At 35.0% G+C, this 26,979-nt stretch overlaps 1 long non-coding RNA gene across 1 annotated transcript in view; it reads right to left on the reverse strand.

Moving 5' to 3' along the window:
- Positions 1-2,674: 2,674 nt before the first annotated feature.
- Positions 2,675-26,979, reverse strand: part of LOC141276015 (uncharacterized) — a 1,017,885-nt gene continuing 993,580 nt past the window's right edge. Inside the window, exon 16 of the long non-coding RNA XR_012324788.1 lies at positions 2,675-2,912. This is a non-coding gene — a long non-coding RNA (uncharacterized lncRNA). The remainder of the gene's footprint in view (positions 2,913-26,979) is intronic.

A 26,979-nucleotide genomic window follows, 5' to 3' on the forward strand; every position in this document is an offset into this window, starting at 1 on the left:
TATAGTGCCACAGGCTACATGAAGAGCCTGTGCACTCTCAGTGACCTTCACATAGAACTGAGTTTAGAAAGGTGCACAGGTGGCATACAGTCAATGTAAAAAATATATATATATTTATATATTATATAAATATTATATATAAATATAACATTTATTAACATATAAATATGTATATAATATTTATATATTTATATGTTAATATTTATATATATGTAAAATAGGTATTCACATACACACAAATATATGTAAAATGTATTTTTAATATGTTGAACTAATTAAAAATGGAAACTGGATTTTGTTTAAGAAACTTTCAATAAATAAATAATCTTCCTTTTTCTACCCCCAAACCTATTCTCAGGAGATCCTACTGTATGATTTTAAGAGAAAAGTATATCCGAGAAATTTGAGCTTACATTTCACACACCAGACACAGACACACACACATTCCTTTATGTGGGATTAAAAATACAACCTCAGAAGTTTCCTATTTAAAAAAAAAAAAAAAAAAAGATTCCCTAACTGACTACTATTGTTCATCCCCTCCAGGACTGACCTCCCAGGTTGAGAAAACAAAGCCTGGAAAGAAGTCCAAATAATCTACATTAAATTAAATCCTTACATACTTGAGGAAGCAGCTTGAGATGAGGGAACATTAACATATAACTTCATCTCCAGATGTGCCCTCTCTTGCATTTTTAAATCTACACAGGACCAGTTACCTAATCTTAAAAAGGCTATTTATATTAAGAGCTACTAAATTATATTTCTTGTAGCTTTTCTTAAATTTAGTTTGCTTTTTAAAATAAGTTCAGTGATATTTAACACGGATCAGGCAATATTATAATTGGAGTCCTAATTAATGTTTTAAAAGCTGAGACCAAATATTCAACAGCAGCAGGCACCAATAATTCCTGGAGTCCGCAAATATGTCCCGAGCAATCTCCATGTTGCATTTCTCTTGGTCTGTGGAAACAAGTGGCAAAAGTAGTTGAAAGTAAATGAGCTGTTCTTTCAATTTAATTCAAGATGTTTTCAGTAGTCTAAATAAAGGGCTTTAGAAACTGTTATTTTTTTCTTCTGATCTTTATAATGCCCCTTGAATTGAAAGCTAAGCGGGCACTTTAATTGTGGGCAGGCCAAAGCTGTGTATTCACAGACTGGAATGAATGCTAATTTGTCAGCCAGGCGAAATTATGCATGTCCTTCTATCTTCCAATTTCCCATGACTGTTCACAGTTGGAGGTTGCTTTTCTATCCCTGGTTTCACTGCCTTCTCTAGAAATCTTTGCAACTGAAATCACTGAGGTGCTTCCTGTTAGCAAGAACTCAACCTCTCTTTTTCCCCCCACCCTGAAGCTTCTGCCTTCTATGAAAATATCTGTGAATGCTGTGCATGAAGGACACTGTGGATACTTCCAAAATTAACTGTTTTGAAATTAAAGTAAAAGTTATTTCCAAAGGCAAACAAAAGAGGAAATAAACCATTTAGTAATCTACAATGAGCAATACTGCAGATCCTTATTTGTTCTGGGAAAGGGTGAAGGGATCTTATTTGAAATTTATCATAACTTTATAACAAACCTGTGTGGAATTTTATTCTGAAAGAGAAGATTTTTAATAGGTTGCCATTTCTGTATATGGTTGGAGAAAAACTTTACCTTTGCAAAGCAAAAGTAAATAGTAAGTAAAATAGTAAAGACCAGTAATTGTTGAATGATATTCCAAGGAGCCCCAAGAGCCAGTGAATTAGATGAGAGAACCCCAAGCAATGGACTCACCCACAGTCAACCAGAGGAGCCCCACCTTGGACTGATTTATACCTTGAGATTTTTCTGTTGGATTCCTAAAGTAATCTAACTGCTGCTATAAAAACAAAGTTTTGAAAACTGCTGAATTCAACATAAAGATTATATAAAAAGAATGGTTGATGCAAATAAATTAATGTGCAGGCAGTTCTGAGCCTTCCAGCAAGATATCCAGTGTTTCTTGAAGACGAGGGTCCTGCTTTGTTTATTTTGTTGTTGCTTACTCTGCAGTGCAGTGACACCTCCAGAAATGCTTTTACCCTATGTATCAACTACGTGTATTGACCTTAGCCAATGTCTTTCTAGTAAAAAAGCTGTCAAGATTTCTAGCAAGGCCCCTTCACTGTTTGATCCTTCAGCAGTCCCCCATCACTGGATGGATTCAGAACATAGAAAGCAGCATGAAGCCCCAGGACTCAGGTCCCCAGGTTATGCCTGATTGGACAGGAATCACCCCTGGAAACAAAGATCTCCTTCTCTAGTACTGTGATTTCTAGAAACAATAATTGTTTAGAGATCGAAAACAAGGAAATCCAGAGTGAATAAATCTATGGGGATTTGTAGGGATCCACTATTGTGAGGACTTGAAGATTCTTTTGACCGAGGATGTGGTTATATATCAAATCAAAATGTAACTGCAATGACCATCTCCCTCTCTCTCTCTCCCCCCTCCCCCTCCCTTGCTCGCTCCCACTCTCGCTCTGTCTCTCATGCACATTTTGCCAGAGGCTTGAAGATTTTACCTCTGTTACCCAGATTTTCAGTTTTGGCTCTCAAGGAGTTAATTTATTAGTTAGGTACTGCTCTTGCATTTTGGATTTAATATCATCAGGGGATGGAAGATTTTGGATGTACAAAACAGACCTGACCAAAATAAGAAATATAACTTTATTCTCCTACTCACACATTTTTAAACTGTGTATTAAGTATCATGTACATTATTAATTTAAAAATAAAACATTCAGACTGTAATAATATAAAAAGAAAATTTCATACAGCCGTTGATCTTGTATGTTCCTTGGATGGTACAGGGGTTGGCAAACTATGGGCCACATTTGGTCCACAGCACATTATATAGCTTGTCAGCTAGGAATGGTTTCTGCATTTCTAAATGTTTGGGAAAAAATAAAAGAAAAATCGTATTTCATTACACCTGAAAATTATATGAAATTCAAATTTAGCATTTATAAATAAAGTTTTATTGGAACATTTGGGTATTGCCTATATGTCTGCTCTCACACTATAATGAAAGTTGGTTAGTTGCAACCAAGACCATATGGCTTACAAAGCCTAAAATATTTACTGCTAGTCCTTTACAGAAAACAGCTGCCAAACCCTGGAATAACGGATGCCTTTATTTATAGCTGACTCTCCATCTTAATTTGGCATCATTCACTCTTTTCTCTGTTGTCTCTTTCTAACTTCTTGATACGATTATCAATTATCTTTCTCCTTAGACATGATTTCCCTGAGTTCACGCATGTTAACTCTGCTGGTTCTGTCATTTAAAGAAAAGTGTGAAGAAAAAGAGGGAAAGAATACCAGGTTCCCTGTACTTTGGAGGGACACAGAATCAGAGCTGAGATTTCAAGGTATACCCAGATTTAGACACTCTCCATCAGATTTGGGCTATCCTAACATTTTCTGTTTTTCCCTTCTCTGGAAAAAGTGAAACATTTTCTCTCCTTCTGTTTTGTAACCCATGCCTAATAGCTTGTCAATTGGTCTATAGTTTTGTTTGTTTCAGAGAAGTCCAAAGTTACACCTTGCAGGATATTTAGAGAAGAAAATAACAATCTAGCAGTCATTTAGGAGGTCCCTTAGGGTGCATAGTGATCCATCAATTTTTGTTTCTTTGTGGTTTAAGATACAGTTTTACCAACAAGAATTTACTGTATAGCATAAGGAACTATATTCAATGTCTTGTAATAAACTATAATGGAAAAGAATTGGAAAAAAAAGAAATATATATACACACACATATATGTATAATCGAATCACTTTGGTCTACACCTGAAACTAACACAATATTGTCAATCAACTATACCTCAATTTAAAAAAATTAAGATACAGTGTAGCCATTTGATATAGGACTGCTTACTAACCTACCATTTTCTAGCAGGTATTTTAGTGTATGATAAAAGTAATGCTTGATTAAAATGAACCTTGTTTCCTAGAGAAATCAACATGGCACAGCATTTTTGCTATTTGTAAGCTCCCTTTGAAACCATAACACAGTAAAACTGGGAATAAGAAGCACTATGGCCACACTGTACAGCATCTTCCTTAGGTGTTTCAGCCACAGGAACAGTTTTGGAGCTGTGAAAGCACTTCTTTAAGTGCTTTGAATTTAAATTTGTGCAATGTGTTAATTATTACTCTATTTATAGAATGTTTCTTGGCTCACATACATTTTGAAGAAAAAGATAAACTCATTGTATGGTATTTTTAAATGTACTGAATCCTGAATAAATGTTAGATAGTGCATCAATTTTTATAGCACAACTAGCTATTTTAAAGCACAACTAATACCTATTATTTTTCTTAAATGTGTTAATATTCCTAAACTTTATAAATGTATCTTTCACTACTGTTTAAAGGATTGTAGTAAAAAAAAACAAACAAACCCAAGCTCCAATGCAAATAAGATATTTGTGATGGTGAAGGATTAATTAGCAAAGTACTTTATAGCAGCCTCCAGTACTGACATATTACATGTTTGTTTCTTGTCTGTCTTCCTCATTTAATATTTCTCATTAGTGGGAGCTTCAGCCTATTCACCGTGTTCCCATCACCTAGAGTCATGCTTGATACATAGTAGGTGCCCAATAAATATTTATTGAATGAGGGAACTGTGAGGCATTAGTCTGCAAAATTAACATACAATGGATGATATGAATTCTCTGCCTAAATTACTTTAAATGTCTTTATAATTCCAAGTTGAAAAAAAGACAAGAAAATCAAAGCCCATTTTGACGAGAGGAAGCTGTAGCCTTACTGGTGATAGTAACAATGGAACAAAGGACATGTTTACACAGAAGTCAGGAAAAGGGAGTATACAGGTAAGAATTTGTCAATGTTTTATTTGCCTTCAGGGAAGAGATGCTTTGAACAGAGGACTTGAGTAAATAGACCACACCCCCCCTTACCAGTAGACTTGGACTTAATTGACCAGTCTCCATGATGTCTCTACAAATACATAAATCATATTCTATTTAACTATATATGAGTTTGGTAAGAGTTTCCTGAAACTGACCACCTTTGAGCATGGTGCTTTGATTGTTGCCATTTTGCTAAACTGTGACATCTTGCCAGAGGCTAATCAGCTTTCTCAGGTTAGAGTTCTATTTTGCTACCCTCTAATCTTCCAGAGGACAGAGATCCCTACAGTACCAGAGTTTAGTATGTTATTGATATTATCTTAGTAAGATTAAGGTAGGTTATGCTGGGGTAACTAAGAAACAAAAACTACAAAACTATGCCAAACACTCTCCTTTCACTATTGCATTATCTCAGACGTGGGTTTTTCTCTGTAGGAAGGCTTTTAGATAAGAATTCAATTTTTTATACATATAGTGTTCTATACTACTATTTCTTCTTCAGTGAACTTCTAATTTTTATCTTTCAAGGTCTGTCCACTTCTTATATTTTCAAATTTATAGGCATAAAGATATTCATAATATTCCTTTACTAGTAGCCTTCAATGCAGGAAGTATAGCCAATACTCCCCATTCTTTCCATGTACTGCTAATTTGTCCTTTTTTTCTTAACCAGTGGCTAGATATTTATCAATTTTATTGATATTTTTAAAGAACCAACCTTTGTTTTCATAAATTTTTCTCTTTCTGCTTTTTTGGACTTAACATTATCCTTATTATTATCCTATTTTATGGACTTAACATTATCCTTATTATTTTCTTCTACTTGGTTGTGTTTAATTTTCTCTACATTTTTTAGTTTAAGTGGAAGCTGAGATCATTTATTTGACACATTTTTTCTTTTCTAGTACAAACACTTAATATTATGAATTTCCCTTGAAGTACTGTTCTTGATGTGAGCAAAAAATGTTGGTGTTTTCATTTTGATACCATTCAAAATATTTTCAAATTTTCATTGTGATACACTTTTTGACTTGAGGATTATTTAGTATATTTTAAAATTCCTAAATGTATTGCTATATTGTGTGTGTGTGTATATAAATATATAATGAAAATATATCCTTTTATTAATCTTAACTTACTCATTAATTTCTAGTTTAACTTTATTGTGGCCAGATAGCATCATATGTATGATTTTGATCCCTTTAAATTTATTCAGATTTTCTTTATGGACCAAAATATACTCTACCTTGGTCAGCATTCTCTGTGAACTTGAAAAACGTGACATGTAGGTTTTATTGTTCTTGTTAGAAAGTTCTATATGTCAGTTAGACCAAGTTGGTTGAGAGTGTATTTAAGTCTTCTACATCCTTATTGAATTTTTTGTCTATTTTCTACATCATTTTATCCATTACTGAAAGAAAAAAGTTGAAATCAGCATGCTCTCCAGCTCTAACTGTACTTTTGTCTATTTCTCTTTTGGTTTCTGTTTCATGCATTTTTAACATCTGTTATTAGGTGCAGATATATTTAGGGTTGTTATGTCTTCTTGATTCATTCCTCTATCATTAGGAGATGACATCCTTTTCTTTGGTAATATTGCTTATCTCTGGTAATATTTCTTACTCCTAAGCTTTTTTGAATTAACTTTTGCATGGTGTGTACTTCTGCATCCTTTCACTTTTAACGTATTTGTATCTGTATACTTATATGGGTTTCATGCAGACTACATATAGTATCCAATCTGACAATATCTTTTTTTATTTTTATTGGAGTATAGTTGATTTACAATGTTGTGTTAGTTTCTGCTGTACAGCAAAGTTAATCAGTTATACATATAACCACTCTTTTTAGTTTTTTTTCCCATATAGGTCATTACAGAGTTTTAAGTTCCCTGTACTATACAGTAGGTTCTTGTTAGTTATCTATTTCATATATAATAGTGTGTGTATGTCAATCCAAGTCCCCAATTTATCCCTCCCCCCTTTTCCCCTTGATAACCATAAGTTTATTTTCTACACTTGTAACTGTATTTCCGTTTTGTAAATAAGTTCATTTGTACCCTTTTTTTAGATTCCACGTATAAGCGATATCGTATGATATTTTCTTTCTCTGACTTACCTCACTCAGTACGACAGTCTCTAGGTCCATCCATGTTGCTGCAAATGGCATTATTTCATTCTTTTTTTATGGCTGAGTAATATTCGATTGTGTATATGTACCACATCTTCTTTACCCATTCATCCATCAATGGACATTTATGTTGCTTCCATGTCCTGGCTATTGTAAACAGTGCTGGAATGAACACTGGGGTGCATGTATCTTTTCGAATTATGGTTTTCTCCGGATATATGCCCAGGAGTGGGATTGCTGGGTCATATTGTACCTCTATTTTTAGTTTTTTAAGGAACCTCCGTACTGTTCTCCATAGTGGCTGTATCAGTTTACATTCCCACCAACAGTGCAAGAATATAGTTGACTTAAAACTATAAATTTGCCCTTTTCTCCACTCCCTCTCCAGCATTTATTGTTTGTAGATTTTTTGATGATGGCCATTCTGGCCAGTGTAAGGTGGTACCTCATTGTAGTTTTGATTTGCATTTCTCTAACAATTAAGTGATGTTGAGCATCTTTTCATATGCTTTTAGCCATCTGTATGTCTTCTTTGGAGAAATGTCTATTTAGATCTTCTACCCATTTTTTGATTGGGTCGTTTGTTTCTTTGATATTGAGCTCCACGAGCTGTTTGTATATTTTGGAGATTAATCGCTTGTAGGCTGCTTCGTTTGCAAACATTTTCTCCCATTTTGTGGGTTGTCTTTTTGTTTTGTTTATGGTTTCCTTTGCTGTGCAAAAGGTTGAAGTTTAATTAGGTCCTATTTGTTGATTTTTGTTTTTATTTTCATTACTTTAGAAGGTGGATCAAAAAAGATACTGCTGCAGTTTATGTCAGAGTGTTCTGCCTATGTTTTCCTCTAAGAGTTTTATAGTATCTGGTCTTACATTTAGGTCTTTAATTTTGAGTTTATTTTTGTGTATGGTATTAGAGAAAGTTCTAATTTCATTCTTTTACATGTGGCTGTCCAGTTTTCCAAGCACCCCTTATTGAAGAGACTGTGTTTTCTCCATTGTATATTCTTGCCTCCTTTGACAGTACCTATCTTTTAATTGAAGGATTTAGATCACTCAAATCTAATGTGATTATTGATATGTTTAATTTTAAATCTACCATATTACTAAATATTTCATTTGTTCTTTGGTTACTCTTTTCTCCACTTCTTTTGCATCTATCATTATTTTATGAATACATTTTCTTCCACTATTGGCTTATTAGCATATGTTGTTTTATGTTTTAGTTTTCTCTATTAGGTTTGCAATATATAAACTTATCACTGTCATTATCACTTTAACTTATCACTTCAACTAGCAAGCATTGTATCACTTCCATCTAGTATAAAAAACTTCTATTCTCCCTGCCTTGATGCTAACATAGTCATACATTTTAGTTCTACATATGATAGAAACCCCACAACACACTATTATTATTTTTGCCTTAAACAGCTAGTCATCTGGCACTACTCACTCCTTCGAAAAGATTCAAGTTCCCATCTGGTATCTCCTTCCTTCTGCCTGTGGAGAGTCTGATGACAACAAAGTTACTCAGCTTTTTTTTTTTTTTTTCTTTCCTAAAAAGTCTTTATTTTGCCTTCATTTGTGAAATAATATTTTCATTGGGTGTACAGTTGAGGGTTGACAGATTTTTTTTTCTTTCAGTAATATGAAGATGACATTTCTTGTATTCTGGTTTGCATAGTACCTGAAAATAGGTCTTTTATCATCATCTCTTTGGTCTTCTGTATGTAATGCTTCTTTCTCTGGCTGTTTTTAAGATTATCTTTTTGTCACCATTTTTAGAATGTCTTTATTGTTTTATATAGTACTTTATGTGTTTTCTTCTTGGAATTTTTTGAACTTCTTGGATCTTAGGGTTTATACATTTCATCACTTTTGATTATTTTTTCAGTCCTTTTATTCTGTCTCCTCATACCTTTCCCCACCCTCTCTCTGTCTCCATGATTCTGGGGTTCCAATTATATACGTTAGATAGTTTGATATTGTTCAACCAGTTGCTGATATTGTTTATTCTTTTCAGTGTATTTCTCTTTGAACTTTATTTTGAATAGCTTCTGTTGCTATGTGTTCAAGTTCTCTGAACTTTTGCAGCAGTTCATATGCTGTTAATCCTATTCAACTAAGTATTTTCATTTTATATATTATATTTTTCATTGCTAGTAGTTCTGTTGTTTTCTTTTTTACATCTTCTGTTTCTCTCATCATCATTTTTAAGTTTTCCTTTACACTCCTGAGCATATTTATAACATTTGTAATTTCCGTTTTATAGTCTCTGGCTTGCAAGTCCATAATCTGTCCTTTTTAGGCCTATTTCTATTAATTGATACTTATATCTCTTATGGGTCACATTTTCCTGCTTCATGGTATACCTTGGAATTTTGTTTGAATGTCCTACCCAATGAACTTTATGCTGTTGGTTAGTAGATTTTGTTGTATGCCTTTAAAGGGTGTTGAATTTTTTCTAGCATTCAGTTGAACTGTTTGAGACCAAGTTTATGCTTTCATAATTTTCTTCAAAACTTTGTTAGGAGTGATCCAAAGAAGTTTTTAGTCTTAGGCTCTCTTAGTTCGTTCCTAAAGTGATACCTGTTTTTGATTCTACTCAATATTCTATGAGTATATTGTGAGATTTTTCTATTCTGACTGTGGGAATGTAAAATACTTTCAACCCTCAGTGAGCAAGAGGAATTATTCAGCCTTCTTCCTGGTATTTTTTTCCCCAGTCTTAGTGAGTTTTATCCTACATGTGTTCAGATACTCAGCCAAAGACTAGAGGGAATGGCTCTACATACATCTATCTCTCTCTCTCTCTCCACCCCCATTCCCAGCTCCCAATTCTCTTGTAGTCTGTCCCACAATTTCTAGCCATCCCTCATCTCCCAAATTCCAATTTCTGGAATTCTGTTCTCAACTCTGTGTGGCTTAAGTTGCCCTCACCTGCTCTGAGTCCTGAGAACTACTTCCATTAAGTAACCTGGAGCAACCATAGGGGTCATATTATTTGTTTCCCTTTTCTGAAGAACCACAGCCCTCTACTGCCTATTTGAAACATCTAATAATTATAGTTTTATATATATTATCCAGGTTTTTTTTTTGTTTTTAAATTTTTTATGATGGGAGAACAAATTCCTTAGCAAGTAAGTATTTATGGACAGAAATGAAAGTCCTGTAGTCTGGTTCTGATTTGCTAATAATAAACACAGTCCATTTGTTATTTAAGGTAATGTTTCTCAAAGTGTAAGCCATAGAGCAACTGAATCACATTAGATTGGTTGATAATGTGTATTCCTGGGATGCACATTTAACCTACTGAATCATAATATCTGGGAGGTTGTCCTAGGATGTAATTTTTTAACAAAAATCCAAATAACTGTTTTTAATAAGAAAATTAATACACTAGTCTAAGAACATTTAATGATCATTTTAGTAACACTAGGGTTTGCACTGAACTGTGTGTTTATGTACTTGTGTATGTGTGTATGTATATGCTCATTTTCTAGAATTGTTTCAATTAAGTACCTTTTTTGAGTTAGAAACCTGGCTCTCTAAAAATAAGGTGACTTTTAATAACATTATTGCTTAGACTTCTTTCAATATGCTGGTATAAAAGAGAGTCCCTTTTAAGTTAGTGATTAACCCAAAGGAAAAAGTTGTGCTTATATATTGAGTTTTTAATGATCAATCCACTAAAACTCACTAAGATTTACTCAATAGATTTAATTTAATTAAATTAATTAATTTATTTAAGAAATTTCATGTAATGTCTGAAATATTTATATTAACATATTTCCATACAAATAACCCAAAGAAAGTTTAGTATTAGTTGTGTTTTTGTTTGTTTTTTTATACTGCAGGTTCTTATTAGTCATCAATTTTATACACATCAGTGTATACATGTCAATCCCAATGCCCAATTCAGCACACCACGATCCCCACCCCACCGTGATTTTCCCCCCTTGGTGTCCATACGTTTGTTCGCTACATCTGTGTCTCAACTTTGGCCCTACAAACCGGTTCATCTGTACCATTTTTCTAGGTTTCACATACATATGTTAATATATGATATTTGTTTTTCTCTTTCTAACTTCACTCTGTATGACAGTCTCTAGATCCATCCATGTCTCAACAAATGACTCAGTTTCATTCCCTTTTATGGCTGAGTAATATTCCATTGTATATATGTACCACAACTTCTTTATCCATTCGTCTACTAATGGGCATTTAGGTTGCTTCCATGACCTGGCTATTGTAAATAGTGCTGCAATGAACATTGTGGTGCATGTGTCTTTTTGAATTATGGTTTTCTCTGGGTATATGCCAAGGAGTGGGATTGCTGGATCATATGGTAATTCTATTTTTAGTTTTTTAAGGAACCTCCATACTGTTCTCCATAGTGGCTGTATCAATTTACATTCCCACCAACAGTGCGAGAGGGTTCCCTTTTCTCCACACCCTCTCCAGCATTTGTTGTTTGTAGATTTTCTGATGATACCCATTCTAACTGCTGTGAGGTGGCACCTCATTGTAGTTTTGATTTGCATTTCTCTAATAATTCGTGATGTTGAGCAGCTTTTCATGTGATTCTTGGCCATCTGTATGTCTTCTTTGGAGAATGTCTATTTAGGTCTTCTGCCCATTTTAGGATTGGGTTCTTGGTTTCTTTAATATTGAGCTGCATGAGCTGTTTATATATTTTGGAGATTAATCCTTTGTCCATTGATTCATTTGCAAATATTTTCTCCCATTCTGAGGGTTGTCTTTTCGTTTTGTTTATGGTCTCCTTTGCTGTGCAAAAGCTTTTAAGTTTCATTAGGTCCCATTTGTCTATTTTTGTTTTTATTTCCTTTACTCTAGGACGTGGAACAAAAAAGATCTTGCTGTGATTTATGTCAAAGGGTGTTCTTCCTATGTTTTCCTCTAAGAGTTTTACAGTGTCCGGTGTTATATTTAGGTCTCAAATCCATTTTGAGTTTATTTTTGTGTATGGTGTTCAGGAGTGTTCTAATTTCATTCTTTTACATGTAGCTTTCCAGTTTTCCCAGCACCACTTATTGAAGTGACTGTCTTTTCTCCATTGTATATCCTTGCCTCCTTTGTCATAGATTAGTTGACCATAGGTGCGTGGGTTTATCTCTGGGCTTTCTATCTTGTTCCATTGATCTATGTTTCTGTTTTTGTGCCAGTACTATATTGTGTTGATTACTGTAGCTTTGTAGTATAGTCTGAAGTCAGGGAATCTGATTCCTCCAGCTCCGTTTTTTTCCCTCAAGACTGCTTTGGCTATGCGGGATCTTTTGTGTCTCCATACAAATTTTAAGATGATTTGTTTTAGTTCCATAAAAAATGCCATTGGTAAATTGATAGGGATTGCATTGAATCTGTAGATTGCTTTGGGTACTATAGTCATTTTCACAATATTGATTCTTCCAATCCAAGAACATGGTATATCTCTCCATCTGTTGGCATCATCTTTAATTTCTCTCATCAGCGTCTTATAGTTTTCTGCATACAGGTCTTTTGTTTCCCTAGGTAGGTTTATTCCTAGGTATTTTATTCTTTTTGTTGCAGTGGTAAATGAGAGTGTTTCCTTAATTTCTCTTTCAGATTTTTCATCATTAGTGTATAGGAATGCAAGAGATTTCTGTGCATTAATTTTCTATCCTGCAACTTTACCAAATTAATTGATTAGCTCTAGTAGTTTTCTGGTGGCATTTTTAGGATTCTCTATGTATAGCATCATGTCATCTGCAAACAGTGACAGTTTTAATTATTCTTTTCCAACTTGTATTCCTTTTTCTTCTCTGATTTCTGTGGCTAGGACTTCCAAAACTATGTTGAATAATAGTGGTGAGAGTGGACATCCTTGTCTCGTTCATGATCTTAAGAGGAAATGCTTTCAGTTTTTCACCATTGAGAATGATGTTTGCTGTGGGTTTGTCGTATGTGGCCTTTATTATGTTGAGGTAGGTTCCCTCTATGCCCAGTATCTGGAGAGTTTTTACCATAAATGGGTGTTGAATTTTGTCAAAAGCTTTTTCTGCATCTATTGAGATGATCATATGGTTTTTATTCTTCAATTTGTTCATTTGGTGTATCACATTGATTGACTTGAGTATATTGAAGAATCCTTGTATCCCTGGGATAAATCCCAGTTGATCATGGTGTATGATCTTTTAATGTGTTATTGGATTCTATTTGCTACTATTTCATTGAGGATTTTTGCATCTATATTCATCAGTGATGTTGGTCTGTAATTTTCTTTTTTTTGTAGTATCTTTGTCTGGTTTTGGTATCAGGGTGATGGTGGGCTTGTAGAATGAGTTTGGGAGTGTTCCTTCCTGTGCAATTTTTTGGAAGAGTTTGAGAAGGATGGGTGTTAGCTCGTCTCTAAGTGTTTGATAGAATTCGCCTGTGAAGCCATCTGGTCCTGGACTTTGGTTTGTTGGAAGATTTTTAATCACAGTTTCAATTTCATTACTTGTGATTGGTCTCTTCATATTTTCTGTTTCTTCCCAGTTCAGTCTTGGAAGGTTATACCTTTCTAAGAATTTGTCCATTTCTTCCAGATTGTCCATTTTATTGGCATATTGTTGCCTGTAATAGTCTCTTAGGATGCTTTGTATTTCTGCGGTGCCTGTTGTAACTTCTCCTTTTTCATTTCTAATTTAATTGACTTGAGTCCTCTCCCTCTTTTTCTTGATGAGTCTGGCTAATAGTTTATCAATTTTGTTTGTCTTCTCAAAGAAGCATCTTTTAGTTTTATTGATCTTTGCTACTGTTTTCTGTTTTTCTATTTCATTTATTTCTGCTCTGATCTTTATGATTTCTTTCCTTCTGCTAACTTTGGGTTTTGTTTGTTCTTTCTCTAGTTCCTTTAGGTGTAAGGTTAGACTGTTTTTTTGAGATTTTTCTTGTTTTTTGAGGTAGGCTTGTATAGCTATAAACTTCCCTCTTAGAACTGCTTTTGCTGAATCCCATAGGTTTTGGATCATCGTGTTTTCATTGTCATTTGTCTCTAGGTATTTTTTGATTTCCTCTTTGATTTCTTCAGTGACCTCTTGGTTTTTGAGTGATGTATTGTTTAGCTTCCATGTGTTTGTGGTTTTTACATATTTTTCCCTGTAATTCATTTCTAATCTCATAGTGTTGTGGTCAGAAAAGATGCTTGATATGAGTTCAATTTTCTTAAATTTACTGAGGCTTGATTTGTGACCCAAGGTGTGATCTAACCTGGAGAATGTTCCGTGCACACTTGAGAAGAAAGTGTAATCTGCTGTTTTTGGATGGAATGTCCTATAATTATCAATTAAATCTATCTGGTCTATTGTGTCATTTAAAGCATCTGTTTCCTTATTTTTATTTTGGATGATCTGTCCATTGGTGTAAGTGAGGTGTTAAAGTCCCCCACTATCATTTTGTTACTGTCGATGTCCTGTTTTATAGCTGTTAGCAGTTACCTTATGTATTGAGGTGCTCCTGTGGTTGGTGCATATATATTTATAATTGTTACATCTTCTTCTTGGATTGATCCCTTGATCATTATGTAGTGGCCTTCCTTGTCTCTTGTAACATTCTTTATTTTAAAGTCTATTTTATGTGATATGAGTATAGCTACTCCTGGTTTCTTTTCATTTCCATTTGCATGGAATATCTTTTGCCATCCCCTCACTCTCAGTCTGTATGTGTCCCTAGGTCTGAAATGGGTCTCTTGTAGACAGCATATAGATGGGTCTTGTTTTTGTATCCATTCAGCAAGCCTGTGTCTTTTGGTTGGAGCATTTAATCCATTCATATTTAAAGTAATTATTGATATGTATGTTCCTATGACCATTTTCTCATTTTGGATTTGTTTTTGTAGATCCTTTTCTTCTCTTGTTTTTCCCACTTTAAGTTCCTTTAGCATTTGTTGTAGAGTTGGTTTGGTGGTGCTGATTTCTCTTAGCTTTTGCTTTTGATTTCTCCATCAAATCTGAATGAGATCCTTGCTGGGTAGAGTAATCTTGGTTGTAGGTTCTTCCCTTTCATCACTTTAAGTATATCATGCCACTCTCTTCAGGCTTGTAGAGTTTCTGCTGCGAAATCAGCTGTTAACCTTATGGCAGTTCCCTTGTATGTTATTTGCCATTTTTCCCGTGCTGCTTTCAATAATTTTTCTTTGTCTTTAATTTTTGCCAGTTTGATTACTATGTGTCTCAGTGTGTTCTCCTTGGGTTTATCCTGTATGGGACTTGCTGCACTTTCTGGACTTGGGTGGCTATTTCCTTTCCCATGTTAGGGAAGTTTTCGACTATAACCTCTTCAAATATTTTCTCGGGTCCTTTCTCTCTCTCTTCTCCTTCCGGGACCCCTATAATGCAAATGTTCTTGCATTAATGTTGTCCCAGAGGTCTCTTAGGCTGTCTTCATTTCTTTTCATTCTTTTTTCTTTAGTTTGTTCCACAGTAGTGAATTCCACCATTCTGTCTTCCAGGTCACTTATCTGTTCTTCTGCCTCAGTTATTCTGCTGTTGATTCCTTCTAGTGTAGTATTCATTTCAGTTATTTTATTGTTCATCTCTGTTTGTTTGTTCTTTCATTCTTCTAGGTCTTTGTTAAACATTTCTTGTATCTTCTCAATCTTTGCCTCCATTGTTTTTCCGAGGTCCTGGATCATCTTCACTATCATTATTCTGAATTCTTTTTCTGGAAGGTTGCCTATCTCCACTGAATTTAGTTGTTTTTCTGGGGTTTTATCTTGTTCCTTCATCTGGTACATAGCCCTCTGCCTTTTCATCTTGTCTGTCTTTCTGTGAATGTGGTTTTTGTTCCACAGGCTGCAGGATTGTATTTCTTCTTGCTTCTGCTGTCTGCCCTCTGGTGGATGAGGCTATCTAAGAGGCTTGATGGGAGGGAGTGGTGGTGGATAGAGCTGACTGTTGCTGTGGTGGGCAGAGCTCAGTAAAACTTTAAACCCCTTGACTGGGTTGACTTCTGTGCTATAAGTGTTCACCAGTCTGTGAGTCACCCACCCAGCAGTTATGGGATTTGATTTTACTGTGCTTGCGCCTCTTCTACCACCTCATTGTGGCTTCTCCTTTGTCTTTGTATGTGGGGTATCTTTTTTGGTGAGTTCCAGTGTCTTCCTGTTGATGATTGTCCAGCAGGTAGCTGTGATTCTGGTGTTCTCACCAGAGGGAGTGAGAGCACATCCTTCTACTCTGCCATCTTGTTTTTGTCATCTACTCACTAGATTTTAAATTCTGGGAGATCAAGGACCCATTCCATCTTCTTCAGCCCTTTTATAGATTTTTATAGATTTTTGTGGATTGTGGCTGGAACATATGGGCCTTTAGTAAATATTTGTTGAACAAATGAATAATAAGAACATATATGTTAGTTCTTTTTTAAAGAACTAACTATATGTTAGTTCTATAACATATAGTTAGTTATAGAACTATATATAGTTCTATAGAATATATATAACTATATATGTTAGTTCTTTTTTAAAGAACTAACTATATGTTAGTTCTTTAAAAACAAGTATGTGGAGATTTAGGCATGCCACCTAAGAGCTAACAACTTCATAGAGTATAAATGATCTTAAGTTCATAAATCATTAATTATTATATATTTTCAAATTTTACCTGGAAATTAGGATTTGTTTCATAAAGAAGCCGATGTTACCAATATCTGATCATCTTTTTCTTTTTTAAAATGAAATTATTTTATTATGATGTACTAAAGTACACATCTCTAAATTCTTATTTGTTTTATTTATGGTTTCTTTTGCTATGCAGAAGACTTTAAGTTTAATTAGGTCCCATTTGTTTATTTTTGTTTTTATTTCCATTACTCTAGGAGAGAGATCTGAAAAAGATATTGTGATTTATGTCAGAGTGTTCTGCCTATGTTTTCCTCTAGGAGTTTTAATTATCCGGTCTTACATTTAGGTCCTTAATCCATTTGGAGTTTATTTTTGTGTATGGTATTAAAGAATGTTCTCATTTCATTTTTCTACATAGAGATGTCCATTTTTCCCAAGTCACTTATTGAGGAGACGGTCTTTTCTCCATTGTGTATTCTTGGCTCCTTTATCAAAGATTAATTGACCATAGGTGTGTAGATTTATCTCTGGGCTTTGTGTCCTGTTCCATTGATCTATATGTCTGTTTTTGTGTCAGTACCATACTGTTGTGATTACTGTAGCTTTGTAGTCAGGGAGCCTGATTCCTCCAGTTTGTTTTTCTTTCTCAAGATTGCTTTTGTTATTTGGAGTCTTTTGTGTTTCCATACAAATTTTAAATTTTTGGTTCTAGTTCTGTGAAAAATGCCATTGGTAATTTGATAGGTTTTGTGTTGAATATGTAGATTGTCTTTTGTAGTATAGTCATTTTGACAATATTGATTCTTTCAGTCCAAGAACACTGTATATCTTTCCATCTGTTCATGTCATCTTTGATTTCTTTCATCAGTGTATTACAGTTCTTGGAGTACAGGTCTTTTGCCTCCTTAGGTAGATTTATTTTCGGCATTTTATTCTTTTTGATGTGATGGTAAATGGGATTGCTTCCTTAATTTTCCTTTCTGATCTTTTGTTGTTAGTGTATAGGAATGCATATCAATATAAAATCCAAAGAAATGAAATTGTGTGTAATTTCTTATTAAATTTTATCAAGAACAATATCTGGATGGAATTAGGTATGCTTTAACTAATATGACCTAGGCTCAATGATAAACAAGAATACAATAAATGAGGAGAAGGCTTGAATAGACACAGTAACAGAGGGATGAAAAGTTTATGAATGATCAGTAAGATGTAAATCAATAAGCAGGTAAATAATCATCATGGAAATGCCGATTATTTATTTGAACTTTTTTTTTTTGTAGTTTTTACCGAATGTACTTTTCCTGTCCCAGGATCTCATCTAGTATTTCACATTTTATTTAGTTATCATATCACCACAGCCTCCTCTAGATTATGACAGTTTCTCAGACATTTCTGTTTTTGATGACCTTGAAAGTTTTGAGAACTACTGGTCAGGTATGTTGTAAAATATGTCTTAATATTGAATTGTCTGAAGTTATTGTCATGATTAGACAGTGGTTATGGGTTTTGAGAGGAATGCCAAAGAGGTAAAGTGTCATTCTCATCACGTCATGTGGAGGGTACATACTATCAACACATAGAAAAATAAAAATGCTATTTATGTTATTAAATTCCATTTACTTCCAGATCAGTTAACACTTGGGTTTTCTTGCACATAATACTTACTCAATCTCTACTTGATTTACCTCAATAACATGAGTTATTTAAAGACTAGTAAACAATTTCTTAGCATGAATAAATTAACCTCTTATTTTCAGTTTCATTGTTTCATGATTTGTTTGTTTAGTTTTTATTTTATTTTTACATTCTATGGAAATTCTCTAGGACAATGCTTAATAAAGCAGTGTCTTAGCGTGTGGCAGAAATATTGGTCTCAAATAAGCTTTTAGTTGCAAGGCTCAGAAACATCAACAGAAGCATCTGGTCAGAGGTTGGTTTTCTGGCATTGTGCTGAGACTGGCAGATTGGCATTTTCTAACCTTCATTATTCAGGTACCACTGGATTTTTGGTATGGGGTTGACAATGTTAAATACTGTTTTGGAAAAATAAATTTGCCTGGAGTTAAGTACATTGTATGCTAAAGAATGACACTAAGAAAATAAATTTAGTTGCTGAGGGACTTATCTTCTAAAAATTACATTTGTTCGTTTAACTCTGAGATTTTTAAGAGTGGGGAATTATAAAAAGTCGTTTTAATCTGATCATCTCTTTTGAAGGATGCTACAAATATCTGATCACACATGCACACTCCGCATGTATGTGCATACTTTCTCATCCCCATATGAAGTATGAAATATTTGGCCATACAAAGCAATATTAAAATAAAGGTGAAATTACTCTTTCATAGATCTTACTTTGCGATCTTAATTGTGATTTTATATTTTAAAATAAAGCACATTAACCCATATGAGATAGCATATCAAAATAGCTCAGTTGTGGAAAGGGCATTAATGTACTTTTCCAATCTATAACTTTAATGACCATAAGAGGATACACAGGATAGAGTAAATGCAAAGATAGGTGTAGTGTGTGGTTGAATAGCAGGCTTTCCAACATCAATCTGCCACCTCCTTCAATAACCTTTCGCCTGACAAAGCTTTAGTTTAACTGGCCTTAAATCTCAGTTCTCTGCAGGTGGCATGGATCATTGCCAGGAGCATCTCCTCTTATTAATACAGTCAGCTGATACACTTTGACAGGCACTTATGCATATTTCAAAATATTGAAAGGGGTCAATCTCGGCTAAACCAGAATTTGCCTAATTGCTCTTGCTAGCTTCCCATGGGATATTAGACAGCAACAATGTGGGACGGAGCAGTATCAAGCTTTCCTAACAAGTTCTGCAGCTTAGTGACCCTGCTGACAAATGACCTTTCAACGCTCTACTGTCAAATACCTAAATAGCAACTCTTCCCTCAGCATGAAATGTTAGGTTCATTAGGAGTGTGAAACTTTATGGAAATCTCTAATGGGGTTTTGAGTTTTCAGCAAGATGAATTATCACTTAGTTAAATATCACCTCCCCTCATACCCCATCTCCACTGCTTCAATTATAATTTTTCTAAAACCATAACACTCAAGGCAACACGTGCTTACCTAAAGCTTTTCCTCTAAAGATTCACTACATATGAAATTGCTTGTCACCTCACAGCTATAAGGTGAAGGTAGCAGAAATAAGCACATGGATCCTTTTAAAAGCAAAGAGGTATATTTAAAGTTACTGAAAGTTGCTCCCTAAAAAACATAAACAATCAACTTCATTGTTTTAACCATTAAAAGATTACTAATACACAAGTCCCTTTGTCAAACATACAAACAGGACTACAGTCACCATTGTAATTTGTAGACGTGAAAGGGTATCTCAAACACACACACAATCAAAATTTCACTAATTCCTTCTAGTTGTGGTTTGAGTTCATGAAGTTAGGTTGAACTTACGAAGTTAGGATTACAGAATATTCTCATAGTATAATTGGATTTATTAACTTAGTTCCATAACAAGAATGCAAATTAGCTTAACAGTGTTTTATAATAGACCCCTTTAGACTCAGTAGAATAGCTCTGCTGTTCTTGTTGTTTTCAAATGGTTGCTGCTAAGGCTATGTATCTTTTTATCTAGGTTAATGCTTTTCTTACACTATTATTAATACTATCAATTTGTTTAATGTATCTTCTTTTTAATAAACCTATTCTGATAGTGTGAAAGCCTTTTGCTTAAATGAGTTCTCTTAACTATTTCCACAGTAACACATGCCCTTTAAAAAAAATCCTTTCTGCTGCTTTTTATTAAAATGTGATTTATTTTCTCTAAGAAATGGGCATATTTGGTAAAAGAGAAAAATAATATACTGTAAAGTAGTTATGAAAAAGAAACGAAGGAAAAAGCAGCATATCAACTTCATATTTTGAAGTTTATCTTGTTTCTATTGCATTTATTAATAGTAAATGTAGGCCCATATGCAAATTTATGGTAAAATGCTGCCATTCTTGCTCTGGGAGGTGATCTGGTGATATAAGTATCCATAGATATATATCCATCTACATATATATACCCGCACATTTGTATGTATCCACATACATATACACACACTCACATACACTTAATATTGGGTTGGCCAAAAAGTTAGTTCGGGTTTTTCTGTAACATCTTACGGAAAAGCCTGAATGAACGTTTTGGCCAACCCAGTATATAAAACATATACGGTAGCCTACTATTGGTTTAGTTAATCTTTTAACATAATGAGCAAAAAGTGTATTTTAATGTGAAGTATTATAGATACTGGAGTTGTGGTTTAGGATTAGTCTCTCTTTATATTAGAGTATTGACATAGTGATTAGTATTGACAATAGTGAAATGGTAAATAAATGCCCAATCTGATTTTCTAATCATTGACCTGTATTTAAAAAGTGCCCAACAACCCACTGACCCTTTCAATTCTCTATTACCTGCCGTATTTTCTAAGCATCCTCTGTTAATTTAGAATAAACAATGATTTCGATAAAACTGAGAAATTTTCTTGTGAGGAGTCATTTCTTGCTAATTTACTGCTTCATCTCTTGAGAGAATTATGCAATTCTCAAGCCACTGAGCTGCCTTTTGCATTCCAACCAACCCTATACTTACAGAATGAGGGAAGAAAGGATAATCAGATAAATATGATGTTTAACTATTTCAGTGTATTTATAAGGATTTCTGTTGCATGGCAACTTTCATCTTCATTTAAAAAAGTTTTCTCCATTTGGATATTTTTCTCCTATTTGCTTAAATGAGATTTCTAAGTTTAATTTTAGCAATGCAACACATAGCCAAAGACATATACAACTGGGGTTCAGGTAAAAGAACAAAATGCCCCAGTAAGTTTACATTTCTGATAAACAAGGAATTTTTTTAGTATAAGTATGTCCCAAGTATTGTATGGTACATACTTATAATAAAAAAATATTACTTATTTACCAGAAATTCAAACCTAATTGGGCCTTCTCCCCTACCCTTTTTAAAAAAGTCACTGAATCTGGCATGGCACCTCTATAAAAGTGATCTCTGACATCATTGACAGATCATGATTCTTCTGTGTAAATTTCAACCCACAGAACAAAATACGTGAGGAATGATATTACCGCTAAAATGTTAGGACACGACACACATTCCTCATTTTATTGTCTCAGAGGCTGGTTGATTTCATTGAAAATGACCAGAGTCTTCATTAACTGGATTATTAAATCCCAGTCAGGAGAAAGATATATGGGTATGAGTGATTTTTTAAAATATAAAAATCTAAACTAAACATCAAGTAAAAGCCTTCTTTTTTTTGTCCTTTTCTATTTTTTCTTTCCTTTTCCTTTTCTTCAGCTTTACATGAAGACCTTGCTGAAGGCTGGAGGCTGTCAGGTAGACATGAGAGGGGTCACCTTATCCCAGTAACAGGTGCCTCAGGCAGCCATAGCAACTTGACTCCAGGCACAGGGCTCTGGGCTCAGACCTGAACGTGATGGGCAGAGGCCCTGGGGATGGACCCACCAGGCAGTTGTGGCCCCTTAGTCCTGAGATAGCTCTGGAGCAAGGGGTTGCAAATAAAGTTTTTATGGTACTATTTTCTGGGTCCAGGGAGGATGAAGTCAGATCAACAACTATTCATCTATTTTAGACTTTATAATGAATATTCATACAAAGGTGGGATATCTGCCAAGCAGCCTGCCTGGTGATTAGGAGTCTAACAGAAGGACATTTTCTGCAGCAGCTGTTAAAATTAAGCTTGGAAATGAAAAATCCCATTACAGATAGCATTACTTTTTCACGTAGGACAGTGCATAAAGCTCCTAAAATAAAACTAAAGGTTCAAATCCATCTGTCTTAGTGTTGGCTGAGAGTTGAAAATGAAATGGCTTAAGTCAGAGCCATCTTGACAGGTCTGTGCTTTATGAGCACAGTCACTGTCTCCATGTTCCAGTTATATTCCAAAAGGCAGAGAGAAGAAATTATCCCTCTTAAGAGGGCAAATAACATTCCTCCCCTACTGTAAATTTTCTAATAAACTCTGTGAAGTATATTTGCATTGAGAAACAGAGCCCATTAATAATTACTATGATTCAGGAATTATTAATAATAATTATTAAAGTGGTACCTATGTAAAGCAAATTAGGATGATGTTTAAAACTCAAATGCCTTACTTGGCAATGTTATTTTTGTATAATATAGCCTGCTTATAGACAAACTTCTCATTTTCTAATGATATTAAAAGAGAAAACTTTTATTTTGCTTTGACGTTTGTAAACAGAAGTACTTTCTAGCTGCAAACTAGTTCTCATTGTATCCTGTCAATGATTCAACAGGAGACATACACACACACACACACACACACACATATATGCACGTGCAGAGGGGAGGGAATAGTATATAAATTTGTAATTATTAGAAAGAAGAAAATTGTGACTTTTAATATGTAAAAAGTATCTAATGAAGGTTTGCAAGTGAACATGCATGGTATCCCAGTGCTAAAACAGAAATCCAGCCATCCACTTATGACCGTGTGCTTGTACATATTCACTTATTATGACTATTGAACATGATTGCACTTTTTGAATCACATTAAACACCTTTATCAAATATTTCTGTCATTGTTATTCCTCTTATGGGAATTATGTTTTGTTCTATCCTACCATATAACTTTATAATAAACTCTAGATTGTAGGCTCTACTCATAAAAATATAATCCCCATTCCATTGAGAGAACAGATCCAGCTCCATTTTACTTCATTGTTTATAAGTCAGATACATTCATTATTATCATTCATATGTAGATCCAAGAAGAGTCCTTGTAGGTCCTTTGATTTTCATAATAAATATCAGTGCTTTATAAGTGTGAAGTAAAAACTAATTAAGACAGTCTAGCAGCTCCTTAGTGTGCTAGAGTGTATCCTTCTTTTGAAAAACAGTGCCTACCTTGTTTGTTTTAATTGTATTGATAGTTGGTTTACAATATATATTAGTTTCAGGCGTACAACATAGTGATTTGATACCTTTATAGGTTATACTCCATTTAAAGTTATTATGAAATATTGGCTATACTCCCTGTGCTGTACAATATATCCTTTGTGCTTATGTATTTTATACAGAGTAGTTTGTACCTCTTAATCCCCTTCCCTTATCTTGCTCCTCCCCCTTCCCCACTGGTAACCACTAGTTTGTTCTCTGCATCTGTGAGTCTGTTTCTGTTTTGTAATATTCATTCTTTTGTTTAGATTCCACATGTAAGTGAAAGCATACAGTATTTGCATTTCTCTGTTTGACTTACTTCACTAAGCATAACACCTTCCAGATCCATTCATGTTTTTGCAAAGGGTAAGATTTCATTTTTTTTATGGTTAATATTACATTGTGTATATCTTGGCTATTATAAATAAGTGCCTGCCTTTTAATAAATGGAATGAGAATGAATATAGGGCTCCACCACTAAGTTGTGGGGTCTTTTGTTATGCAGCAACAGGTAATTGGAACAGACTTCTCCTCTACTAGAAACCACAATTGGTTCTAGAGCAGGGCAGTGTGAATGACACTGTGTGAATGACACCTCAACTACACAGCTTTTGACCTTCCATCCTCTGGGTGTGACTGGCCTTACTCCCAACAATTGGAAATATTCATATCTAGTTATAAGGTAGGAGCTGGAACAGACAATTCCCCTTCTGTTAAAAAAAAAAAAAAAGTTACTATTTGATTTTCTATTTGCTTTAAGTTCTGGCGCTCTCATGCCCTTACTACTTCTACTTAAGCTAGAGCTGTGCCTTTGGCTCTCAGATCAGCATTTGGAACTGGCTAGCTACTGCCAGACACACTGATGATCTGGCTGAAACTCCACATAATACCCATTCATAATTACCTTTCTCCTTGCTCAGCCTCTCTGATGGGTATGCACTGAAGCCAGAATACTACTAAAATACATTAAGACAGAAAAGAAGGTAATCAGCTTTGGATGCTGTCTTAGTTTGCTGGAGCTGCTATGACAAAATACCATAGACTTGGTCGCTTAAACGACAAACATTTCTCACAGTTCTGGAGTCTGGAAGTCTGAGATCAGGGTGTGAGTATAGCTGGGTTCCTAGGTGCACATGCAGAGAGAGAGACAGAGAGAGAGAGAGAGACAGACAGACAGACAGAGACAGAGAGAGACAGAGACAGAGACAGAGAGAGAGAGAGATAGAGAGACAGAGAGAGAGACAGAGAGATAGAGACAGAGAGACAGAGAGACAGAGACAGAGAGAGACAGAGAGACAGAGACAGAGAGAGACAGAGAGAGAGAGACAGAGACAGAGAGAGAGTGACAGAGAGAGAGACAGAGAGAGAGAGACAGAGAGAGAGAGAGAGAGAGAGAGAGAGACTTATAAATGGACTTATTCTCTCAAGAGGGTCAGACCCTCATGACCTAATCTAAATCTAATTATGTGCTGAAGCCCTTTCCTCCAAGTACTTATCACACTGGAGATTAAGACTTCAAGATATGAATTTGGGGGGATATAAATATTTAGTCTGTAACAGATGGTATGCAAGAGACTGCTGTCCTTAGAAAGGCCTGCTTGCAAGGTTGGCCCTTGGGTGATGTTGAAGAACTTAGATTTTGGGATTGCTCCAACCAATCCCTTACTCATAAGAGGGGCTCACTGCGCTTGAACTTTTTGAGCAAACAATGTGGTTTATGCTGAACAACTGCTTTCCTTCTGAAAGTCTGGAACTTTGGTATGTGCTCAAGCCGAGGGTGCCCATGTGACCAGCCCCTAGTGGAAACCCTGGGTAATGAGTCTCTAATGACCTTCCCGAGTAGACATTTCACACCTGTTGGCACAATTTGATGCTGGAGGAGTTAAGCATTTCCTGTGTGGCTCCACTGGAAGATGACTAATGGAAACATGCACCTGGTCTCCTCCAGACTTCACCCCACGTGCCTTTTCCCTTTGCTGATATTGCTTTGCATCTTTTCACTGTAATAAATCATTGATGTGACTGTGACTATATGCTGAGTCCTCCTGGTGAATCACTAGACGCATAGTGGTTTTGGGGACATCTGATGGCAAGTAGAGAACCAAAGAGAATCCCTCCCCCTCACCAGCCCTTCAGCAGACACACCAATATTCCAATTAAGACTGTTGCTAGAAAATTTTAAGATCTTTAATGAAAGGAGCTTTGGATTTTTTTATTAATTAATACCAGTAACATGCAAGTTTCAATGATTTATAGGCTTGCTTAACTTAACTGTCTTCATTTCTTGTCTGCTTTTCCTAACCTTGAATCACTCCTCAATCTACTTCAATGAGATTCTTTCTCAATCACTCTGCTGAAACAGCTCTGGTCCAGCTCACCCTCAGCCTCCATCCTGCCAATTGTCACTCCTCATCCTTCATCTTGCTCCCTCAGCATCATTCCCCTCTCTCTCCTTGAAATACTTTCTTCTTTGGGTATTGAAATACTTCCATTTCCTGATTTTCCTCTAACCCCTCTATCTACTTCTTTTCTGTCTCCCTCCCTAATTTTGCCTCCTATTTCAAAGCTTCAGATGTTGGAATGGCTTGGCTCTGAGCCGCCTTCTGTTCTTTATTTAGACACTCTTCCTAGTCTCATGGCTTATAGTCTCATGGTTTTAAATATCACCCATAAACCGATACCACTAAAATTTACATCTCCGCATTGAATTCTCCCTTGAGCTCCAGACTCTTATATGAAACCACATAGTCTGGCTCTCTGCTTAGAAGCATAAAGGCTTTCAAACTTGGAATGCTCAAAGCAGGATTCCTGATTCTTTGTCCCAGTTTTCCTATCTCTGTCCAAATCTCCTATCTTCCTTTCTTGATAAATGCCATTTATCAGGGACATTTAGCATCTGCTCTGCTTCAGGAGCTACCCATCATTTTTATTCTTAGTAATCAGGGTTCCACTCAAGAACATCACCACGTAGTTCTTTGGCTCCAGTGGGGTTCAGGTGTCTGTATTGTACCCAAAAACTCCTGATTGGGACTCTTTAAACCCATGCTCTTAAACTTTTGTGAGGATACAAGACTCTTTGAGAATTTATAACTATAAACCCACTTGGTAAAATAAATGTACCCACATAAATAAAGCTGTATATATATGTTTTATATATTAATTTATCTATTATATATTTATATAATTATAATGTATATATGTCTAATGGATATATAAAATTTCAAATGCATTAAAAGATGATATGGAAAAAGAATCAAAATCATAAGAAAGGATAGTTTAGGTATGCTAGAGTAACAAGTTAATTCCAAAAATCTGTGTTTCCTTTGCTTTGCTTTCACAGGATACATGTCCACTGCTGTGTTTGGCACTTGTCTCTTATACCA

This window comes from Tursiops truncatus, chromosome 12 (genome assembly GCF_011762595.2).
Source record: "Tursiops truncatus isolate mTurTru1 chromosome 12, mTurTru1.mat.Y, whole genome shotgun sequence".
Taxonomy (NCBI): Eukaryota; Metazoa; Chordata; class Mammalia; order Artiodactyla; family Delphinidae; genus Tursiops; species Tursiops truncatus.